A 9864-nucleotide genomic window follows, 5' to 3' on the forward strand; every position below is an offset into this window, starting at 1 on the left:
GGAGGCTGAGGCAGGAGAATGGTGTGAACCCAGGAGGCAGAGCTTGCAGTGAGCCAAGATCGCGCCACTGTACTCCAGCCTGGGCGACAGAGCGAGACTCCGTCTCAAAAAAAATTTAAAAAATTAAAAATAAAATAAAAATAAAAAGTAAACACACACAGACACACACAGATACTGTCTACCTACAATTCTATATCCAGCAAAACCCCTAACATAAAGAAATGATAAATGCATAAGGTTATGGATACCCCAACTGCCCTGATTTGATCATTACATACTGTATGCCTGCACCAAAACATCACATGTACCCCATAAATATATACAACCATAATAATTAAAATTTCAAAAAGTTTAAAAAGTTTAAAAGTGAAGAGGAATAAAAGGGTAGCATGAGGAAGATTTTGTGGTGATGGAGCAGTACTGTGTCTTTTTTTTTTTTTTTTGAGACAGGCTCTGCAACCTCTCTCTGCCTCTCAGGCTCAAGCAATCTTCCCACCTCAGCCTCCACAGTAGCTGGGACTACAGGCGTGCACCACTATCTCCAGCAAAATTTTCATATTTTTTGTAGAGATGGGGTTTCACTATGTTGCCCAGGCTGGTCTCGAACTTCTGGACTCAAGCAATCTGACTGCCTCAGCCTCCCAAAGTGCTGGGATTACAGGCATGAGCCACTGTGCCCAGCTAGAACAGCTCTGTATCTTGGTTGTGGTTTTGGTTACACCAATCTACACATGTAATAAAATTGAACAGAACTACATATACATATGCACACAAGTGAGTACGTGTAAAACTGGTGAAGTCTGAGTAAGATCAGTTTCAATCTCGGTTTTGAAATTGTACTGTATGTATGTAAGATGTTACCATTGGGAATGGTTCACAGGACCTTTCTATAATATTTTTGAAACTACCTATTAATCTATAATCTTTAAAACAAAAAGTTAAAGAAATGAAATAAAGACACTTGCAGATAAATAAATGCTGAACTTGTTTCCAGGAAACTACAAGACTAAGGGAAACGTCAGGCAGAAGGTAAAAGGGGTACAGAAGGCATAACTCCCTGTTCTTTATGTGAGGGCTGTGGAAGACTTCCTGCCCAAGAGGACGCTATGGAAAAAGAGAAGAAAAGAATATATATACAGTGGAGAAATCTGACAAACACTACCTCAGCCAGATGATCAAAGTTACTATCAACAGTAATACGGTGTGTTGACAGCGTACCCTTGAGACGGTGTGATGAAAATGGAACTTCACCTCTGTGATCTTCCCCCTCCCAGAAAATATTCTCATCCTGGTCTAGACCTAAAAAAAAAAATCAAGGCCGGGCGCGGTGACTCCCGCCTGTAATCCCAGCACTTTGGGAGGCCGAGGCAGGTGGATCACGAGGTCAGGAGATCGAGACCATCCTGGCTAACACGGTGAAACCCCGTCTCTACTAAAAATACAAAAAATTAGCCAGGCGTGGTGGCGGGCGCCTGTAGTCCCAGTTACTCGGGAAGCTGAGGCAGGAGAATGGTGTGAAGCCAGGAGGCGGAGCTCGCAGTGAGCCGAGATCACCCGCCACTGTACTCCAGCCTGGGCGACAGAGCGAGACTCTGTCTCAAAAAAAATAAAAATAAATAAAAATAAAAAGTCTGAGTCAAGAGGAGCCTGAGGCAGGACCATTAAATGTAAAGGGGTGTTCTGGATGGGATCCTGGGCAGATAAAGGAAATCGGGGAAGATGGAGAAGATCTGAATAATGAATGAACTTTAGTGAACAATAACATCAGTATTGGTTAATTAATTATAGCGAATGTACCGCACTAACGAAAGGTGTTAATAATGGGTGAAACTGGGTGCACGGTATATAAGAGCTCTGTGTACTAGCTTTGCAATTTTTCCGTATATCTATCTAAAAGTGTTCCAAAAAATTTGGATCCTGAATTGAACAAACAAATTGTAAAGAAAACTATGAAACCTGGGCAGGCGTAGTGGCTCACACCTGTAATCCCAGCACTCTGGGAGGCCAAGGTGGGCAGATTACCTGAGGTCAGGACTTTGAGACCAGCCTGGCAAACATGGTGAAACCTCATCTCTACTAAAAATACAAAAATAAGCTGTGCATGGTGGCGGACGCCCGTAGTCCCAGCTACTTGGGAGGCTGAGGCACGAGAATTGCTTGAACCTGGGTGGCGGAGGTTGCAGTGACCCTAGATCGTGCCACTGCACTCCAGCCTGGGTGACCCAGCGAGACTCCATCTCAATTAAAAAAGAAAAGAAAAGAAAAGAAAACTGTGAAACGTTAGGAGAAATTTGGTGTGGCAGCTCACTCCTGTAATCTCAGCACTCTGGGAGGCTGAGGTGGGAGGATGGCTTGTGTCCAGGAGTTCAAGACCAGCCTGGGCAACATAATGAGACCCCCATCTCTATTTATGTTAAAAATATTATTAAAAGGCTGGGAGTGGTGGCTCATGCCTGTAATCCCAGCACTTTGGGGGGCCGAGGAGGGTGGATCACGAGGTCAGGAGATCGAGACCATGCTGGCTAATAACAGTGAAACCCCATCTCTACTAAAAATACAAAAAATTAGCCGGGCGTGGTGGCACGCACCTGTAGTCCTAGGTACTCAGGAGGCTGAGGCAGGAGAATCACTTGAACCCGGGAGGCAGAGGTTGCAGTGAGCTGAGATGGTGCCACTGCATTCCAGCCTGGGTGAGAGAGCAAGACTCCATCTCAATAAATAAATAAATAAATAAATAATATTTAAAAAACACATTAGGAGAAATGTGAATAGTTTGGATATTTGATGGTATTTAAGGATTCCTTAACTGGTCTTGGTGGCCCATGCCTGTAATCCCCGAACTTTCAGAGGCTGAGCAGTGAGGATTGCTTGAGGTCAGGAGTTTGAGACCAGCCTGGACAACATAGTGAGACCTTATCTCTACTAAAAATAAAATACATTTTTCTAAAAAAAGAAAAAGAAGTCCAGTGTGCCGTCCATGGTGAAAAAGAAAAAAAAAAAAGCATTCCTTACCTGGTTTTGTTTTCCATGTAAACATGGATATTATGGTTTAAAGTCATCTTTAAGAAAATACTGAAATATTTATGAATGAAATGTAATATTTAGGATTTGCTTCAAAACAATCTACGGCATGGGTATGGTGGCTCACACCTGTAATCCCAGCACTCTGGGAGGCCGAGGTGGGTGGATCACTTGAGGCCAGGATTTCGAGACCAGCCTGGCCAACATGGTGAAACCCCATCTCTACTAAAAATACAAAAATTAGCTGGGCATGGTGGCACGTGGCTGTAATCCCAGCTATTTGGGAGGCTGAGGCAAGAGAATCACTTGAACCTGAAAAGCGGACGTTGCAGTGAGCCAAGATCATGCCACTGCCCTCCAGCCTAGGCAACAAAGTAAGACTCTTGTCTCCAAAATAAAAATTAAAATTTTAAAATTTAAAAAAATTAAAAAAAATCCATGTGTGGATGGGGAAATGGGTAGGGTACAAATGAAGAAGAAACGGGATTGTCGGCCAGGTGCAGTGCCTTGTGCCTATAATCCCAGCACTTTGGGAGGCTGAGGCAGATGAATCACTTAAGGTGAGGAGTTCAAGACCAGTCTGGCCAACATAGTGAAACCCCATCTCTACTAAAAACACAAAAAATTAGCTAGGTGCAGTGGCACATGCCTGTAATTCCAGCTACCTGAGAGGCTGAGGCAGAAGAATCGCTTGAACCTGGGAGGCAGAGGTTGCAGTGAGCCAAGATCACACCACTGCACTCCAGCCTGGGCGACAGAGCGAGACTCCATCTCAAAAAAAAAAAAAAAAAAAAAAATCAACCAACTAACCAAACAAACAAAAAAACAGGATTGTCTGTGATTCAGTAAATATTGAAGCAGGTGATGGGTGCAGCAGCTTATTGCACTCATATGGTTTTGATATGCATTTTTTTTTTAAAGAAAGACGGCAGTAAAATGTGTATATCATGTCTGTCTTCATGTTTTGGAGGCTTAGTTTTTAAATATCTTGCTATTTGTAAGAGACACTATATCATTAGCAAGTATCTCAAAGTGTAGCTACACTTAGTCATCAGAAATAGTGGATGTGAATTCATATTTTAAATGCTCTTGTCATATTTCACTTTTTTGGTGATTTTCTTGTCAGATATGATTAGACCATCATGTTTACCTTTAATGTAGCTACAAAGAGCTCACACAGGAAGAGGCGGCAGCTCTGCCATTTTTCTTAGTATATGCTTATGTTGCATGTTTATTCTCGTTAATTCATGGTCTCTTTGAAGGTAATCTTTTAGGCCAATGGCTGTTTTGTGAGGTTTGGTTTAATTTAGCAGAGATTAAATAATGTATTCTGTAGTTCCTCATAACCAAGCATGTGACAAGCAATATATTATAAAATTCTCAACACTAAACACTCAAGGCAATGGTGCTAATGCCTCTCTGTTGTGATACATGTACCACTCATCACATGCCACCATCCCCCACACAGACTGAGTGAGAGTGCTGTGGTCAGTCCGTATATTACATATTAGCAAAGCTCAATTTTTTTTTTTTTTTTTTTTTGAGACGGAGTCTTGCTCTGTCGCCCAGGCTGGAGTGCAGTGGCCGGATTTCAGCTCACTGCAAGCTCTGCCTCCCGGGTTTACGCCATTCTCTTGCCTCAGCCTCCCGAGTAGCTGGGACTACAGGCGCCCGCCACCTCGCCCGGCTAGTTTTTTGTGTGTGTGTGTGTGTATTTTTTAGTAGAGACGGGGTTTCACTGGGTTAGCCAGGATGGTCTCGAGCTCCTGACCTCGTGATCCGCCCGTCTTGGCCTCCCAAAGTAGCAAAGTTCATTTTTTTGTTTTTAAAGAAAAATGTTTAAGATAGAAGTTCTTTTTTTCCTGCACCACAATGGAAGAAACTCTCTGGAGCCCAATATGCTGAATAAGACAACTCTTCACATAGGAGGATGACCAACAATGAATATGTCCCTCTAATGTTAATTATTAACACATCTCTCAGTGGCTTACTAACCCTGTGACTAAATCCACATCTAAGACGCATCTGAGGATCACATGTAATCCAAGCTGTGCAGGCACAAGCCATCACCTGTTTTATTGCAAGGAAGGGGCCTCCTGGCTCTTCCTGCGTGTCTCCCAGGTGCCTCTGCACAGGTTCTTAGGAACAGGTCCCATGTGTGTGCTCTGCACCAACCACTTTGCCTGGCCACTGCTACCGGCAACCTCAGGAGACTGCTGGGCTTGGCAGCCCACTGCTGGTGAAGGCTCCTACTAGGAGCATCCTGGTCTTGGGGCTGGGAGAAGCCAACTTCATTCATAGCCCAGCAGAAACCAGATTTGAACTTTTAATGAAACTTTCTTGAAAATTTGAGGATAATGTGTTAGTTTCCTGTAGCTGCTATAACAAAGTGCCACAAACTTGGAGGCTTAAAACAAGATAAATTTGTTCACAGTTCTGGAAGCCAGAAGCCTGAAATCAAAGTGTCAGAAGGGCCCTGCTTTCTCGGAAGGCACTAGGAAAGGACATTTCCTCGCCTCTTCCAGGTTCAGGTAGCCCCAGGAGTTCCTTAGCTTAAGGCAACATCACTCCAGTCTCCGCCTTGGTCTTCACGTTGACCATCCCTTGCGTGTCTATGTCTCCTCTTATGAGGACACTAGTCATACTGGATTGGCCCAGCCTACTCCAATATGATCTCATCTCAACTAGTGACATCTGCAATGGCCTATTTCCAAATAAGGTCACATTCTGAAAGGGCAGGACTTCAACATATCTTTTGGCGGGGAACACAATTCAACCTGTAACAGTTGAGAACAATTTACAACTACTGTATAACCCCAGATCTGTCCTCAGAGTTCTTTGCTGAGCCGACCCTCTCTCAAACATGGCCTCCTTCCATGGACTCAGGGCTGGCTCACTCCACTTTCCCCCTTCTGAGAGCACTCCATGCAACTCCGTACCTCAGGATTCAGACTAGACTGATCCCCTATGTCATTGAGGGAGGGCAGGATTTTCCTTCCTCCCAGTGAAATTCAGGGGATTCACCTTTCCCAGGATGGCTTTCATCCTACAATGCTGAAGACAGGACAGTCAACTCCCCACCAAGGAAACCCCTCTCCCATCCACAAAGGTTCTGCCCCTTTGACTTCAATAAGATGACCACACAATAGAATAACCTTAGCATGCAGGTTTGATTTTGAATGATACCGATGTGAGACATAACAGTTCAGTCTGCTTTGGCTTATGCCAAGATCAAAAGGAGTCTGGTTCTTCTCCATTCTTCCCTCATCAAATATTTTTAAAAACCAAACCACAAAACTCCTTAATGTCTACTTTCATTGGGGTCACCATTTTCCATGTAAAAGAATGTCCTTTTGGTAAAAACAATCATAGCAGTGGTTTTTTACTCTGATCTTAGTGTAACTCAATGGTAGGGGGAAAAAAGTTTTGTATGTTATCTCTGGTACATAAAAAAAACATGTTGGAACTAGAAATCAGATATTGGGCTTGGAAATGCTCATAGAAAGTTAATACAAACCCCGTATCAGACGTCCAAATTTCAAAGAACTTCCATAGCCACCAGCCGTCAGAGGTGTAGGTCAGCAGAGACCCCTCTGGACAATCTACATGCTTAGCATGAGCTCCTCACTCAAGGGATGATGGGAATTAACAGAACTGATGATGTTCTCTTTCTGGAAACTTAACGGAAGACACATGGTTCTTAGTTCACAGGGAAAGGGAACAGAAGTGGAAATACACACAGAGGAGGCAGCAGGCTTAGGCCTCGAGGAGCAGTCCCGAACAAGCAGGACCTGCTGAGGAGAAGCTGACTGGTGGCAGCAGACCTTCCTGCTGCTGCAAAGTCAAAGGTGACCGAGTTAGCCACCAATAAGGGAGCTACTTTGAATACAAAAGCAAGTCCATTTCTTCTGACCCTGTTCCCGTCTGGTTGCAGTCAAGTATTTCCATGTGAATTCAGACTGAGTCCCTACTATTTTAGCTAATCTGAGCCATTTCTTTTTTCTTTTTTTTTTTTTTAAGACAAGGTCTCACTTTGTCACCCAGACTGAAGTGCTGTGGCACCATCTCAGCTCACTGCAGCCTCGACCTGCTGGGCTCAAGTGATCCCGCCACCTCAGCCCTCCAAGTAGCTGGGACTACAGGCACGCGCCACCACGTCCGGCTAATTTTTTTGTATTTTTTATAGAAACAGCTTTTCTCCATGTTCCCCAGGCTGGCTAAGTCGTTGTTCAAACGAAACAAATTCTCCCCACTCTGGAATAAAAGAATCTTCTAACCTCTGGATCCTACATTAAAGGGCTTGAAGACAGCAACTGGAAAACTTTTTTTTTTTTTTTTTTTTTTTAAGACAGAGTCTCGCTGTGTCACCCAGGCTGGAGTGCAGTGGCGCTATCTCGGTTCACTGCAACCTCCGCCTACCAGTTTCAAGCAATTCGCCTGCCTCAGCCTCCCGAGTAGCTAGGATTACAGGTGCCCACCTAATTTTTATATTTTTAGTAGAGACAGGGCTCTACTAAATTTTGCATGCCTGGCTAATTTTTGTATTTTTAGTAGAGACAGGGTTTCACCATGTTGGCCAGGCTGGTCTCAAACTCCTGACCTCGTGATCCACCTGCCTCGACCTCCCAAAGTGCTGGGATTACAGGCATGAGCCACCGAGCCCGGCCTGGAAAACTTCTTGAATGAGTTTGTCCTTCACGACTGTGCTTCACATCTGGATTACCAATATTCTCAGGCTAGAGTGGTGCTTTCAAACTTTTTGAAGCAGCCCATGGTAAGAAACTTTACAATGAGGCCGCTGCGGTGGCTCACACCTGTAATCTCAGCACTTTGGGAGGCCAAGGTAGGCAGGTCATGAGGTCAAGAGGTCAAGACCATTCTGGCCAACATGGTGAAACCCCGTCTCTATTAAAAATACAAAAATTAGCTGGGCGTGGTGGTGTGCGCCTGTAGTCCCAGCTACTCGGGAGGCTGAGGCAGAAGAATTGCTTGATCCCGGGAGGCAGAGGTTGCAGTAAGCTGACATCGTGCCACTGCCCTCCAGCCTGGGTGACAGACTGAGACCCCATCTCAAAAAAAAAAAGGAAACTTTACAATGAATCCCAACATACAATAATACATATATAGCATATCTATAAATATATATACCGACGCATGCACTTACACACACTTACCCTTACTCGTTTTTTTAACTCACCACTGTACTAATGAGGACACATACTTACCCTTACTATGCATAATGCAGTTTTCTATTCTGTTCTATTTTTTTAAAAAAGGTGAAACTAAACTGATTTGATAATGCAAGGAGTTTAGTAGCATCTGTTCAAAAACACTGTGGTGAGGATATCCGAATCCACAGGATAAAAACGACACATTTTACAGGAGAGTGCATTTTAAGACCTTTAGTTTTAAAACACTTAAAATAACTGCAGCGTAAACCTCAACATTTCATGAAAACATAGAACTTCCAGACATTGATCACTTCCGGCTGGCTGCCTGGGGTTTCCATCTGTAGATCCCCAAGGACAAGAATGCACACCCCAGCCCCTATCGGATGCTTCCGTGGGAAAGCTGGAGGGAGTCGCTCTTGGGCTGGGTGTTCCAATTCGACTCCAGTCACCTCTAAACCTTCCTACGCTGGAATACAAGGCCTGCTACTCAGTTTCCCTGGGCTTCATTCCTCCCTACCGATCACTGGGAAAGGGCGAAGGGCCATGCCCGGCCTCTGCAGGTCCCCACTGCCAAACAGCCTCGGCAGAATAGGGGCGGGTTCCCCGGCGCGGCGGAGCCTCTGCTAACTCGGCAAGTGCCAAGCCCACCAGCAGCCACCACTCCGGGCCTGCCTGGAGGCTCGTCCCTCAACGGCACCTGCGTTCCCGGCCCGGATTCTCTTCCCGCGCCCCTCTGCACTGCACCGCTAGGAAGGCTGTGCCCACACCGCGGCCTCTGCCCGTCCACACCGCGGCCCGAGGCGTTCCTGGCACCCGGCTCCGGCCTGCCCGCCGCACCAGCCGCCCTGGCGCTGGCGGAGAACCGGCTTCCCGCCCCGGCGTTGTTCCAGGAAGTGCGCCGAGCTCCGCGCGAAGCGAAGCAGACACCAGAACTGACGAGGCTCGCCCTGTTTTTAATGAAATTCCTAACACTTTGAATTAACGCAGACTCCATGCTTCCCACAGTCCTTCGGCCGTGGGTGACGCTTAGTCACCACTACATCCTCAAACCCAGACACGAACGCTAACGCAGCTCAAGGGGAATTTTCAAAAAAGCCCCGAGGGAGGAGCCAGCCCAACCACCGCCCGCCCCGGCCACGCGCCTCGCGCCCTCCACGGGCTCAGCGGGCGCGAACCCGCCAACCGTTCAGCTTATCACCAATCACCGCACCTCCCACCTATTGCCCCGCCCTGCGCTCCGTTCCGGCCAATCACCGGGGAGACACCGTTTGTCTCTCCGCCTCTCCCGCCCGCCCCCAACCGGTTGGAAGTTTGAAGCCTTCAAACCTCGCCGGCGCCCAACCGCGCTGTAGCAGCGCGGTGTATTTTTAGCTCCTGGGTGGGCAGCCCCGCCCCCTCTGCCCCGCCTCCTTGCCTCCCCCAATGGGAGATGGAGTTTCTGACACGTCATCGCGCGGCTGTGCAGGTGCTGTCCAATCGGCGCTCGGGGAGAATGGCGTAATTAAAAAGCGGCGGAAGAAGGTGGGAGGGTCATGACGCAGCGAGTTTCAGTCGTGACTTTTCTGGGGGCATCGCGGCGTCCCGTTTTTTTGCCTTTAAAGTAAAACGTCGCCCCGACGCACCCCCGCGTATTTCGAGGGGGCGGAGGCGGCGGGCCACGGCGCGAGGAGGG

The sequence above is a fragment of the Mandrillus leucophaeus genome, unplaced genomic scaffold (assembly GCF_000951045.1).
Source record: "Mandrillus leucophaeus isolate KB7577 unplaced genomic scaffold, Mleu.le_1.0 Scaffold266, whole genome shotgun sequence".
In the NCBI taxonomy this organism is placed as follows: Eukaryota; Metazoa; Chordata; class Mammalia; order Primates; family Cercopithecidae; genus Mandrillus; species Mandrillus leucophaeus.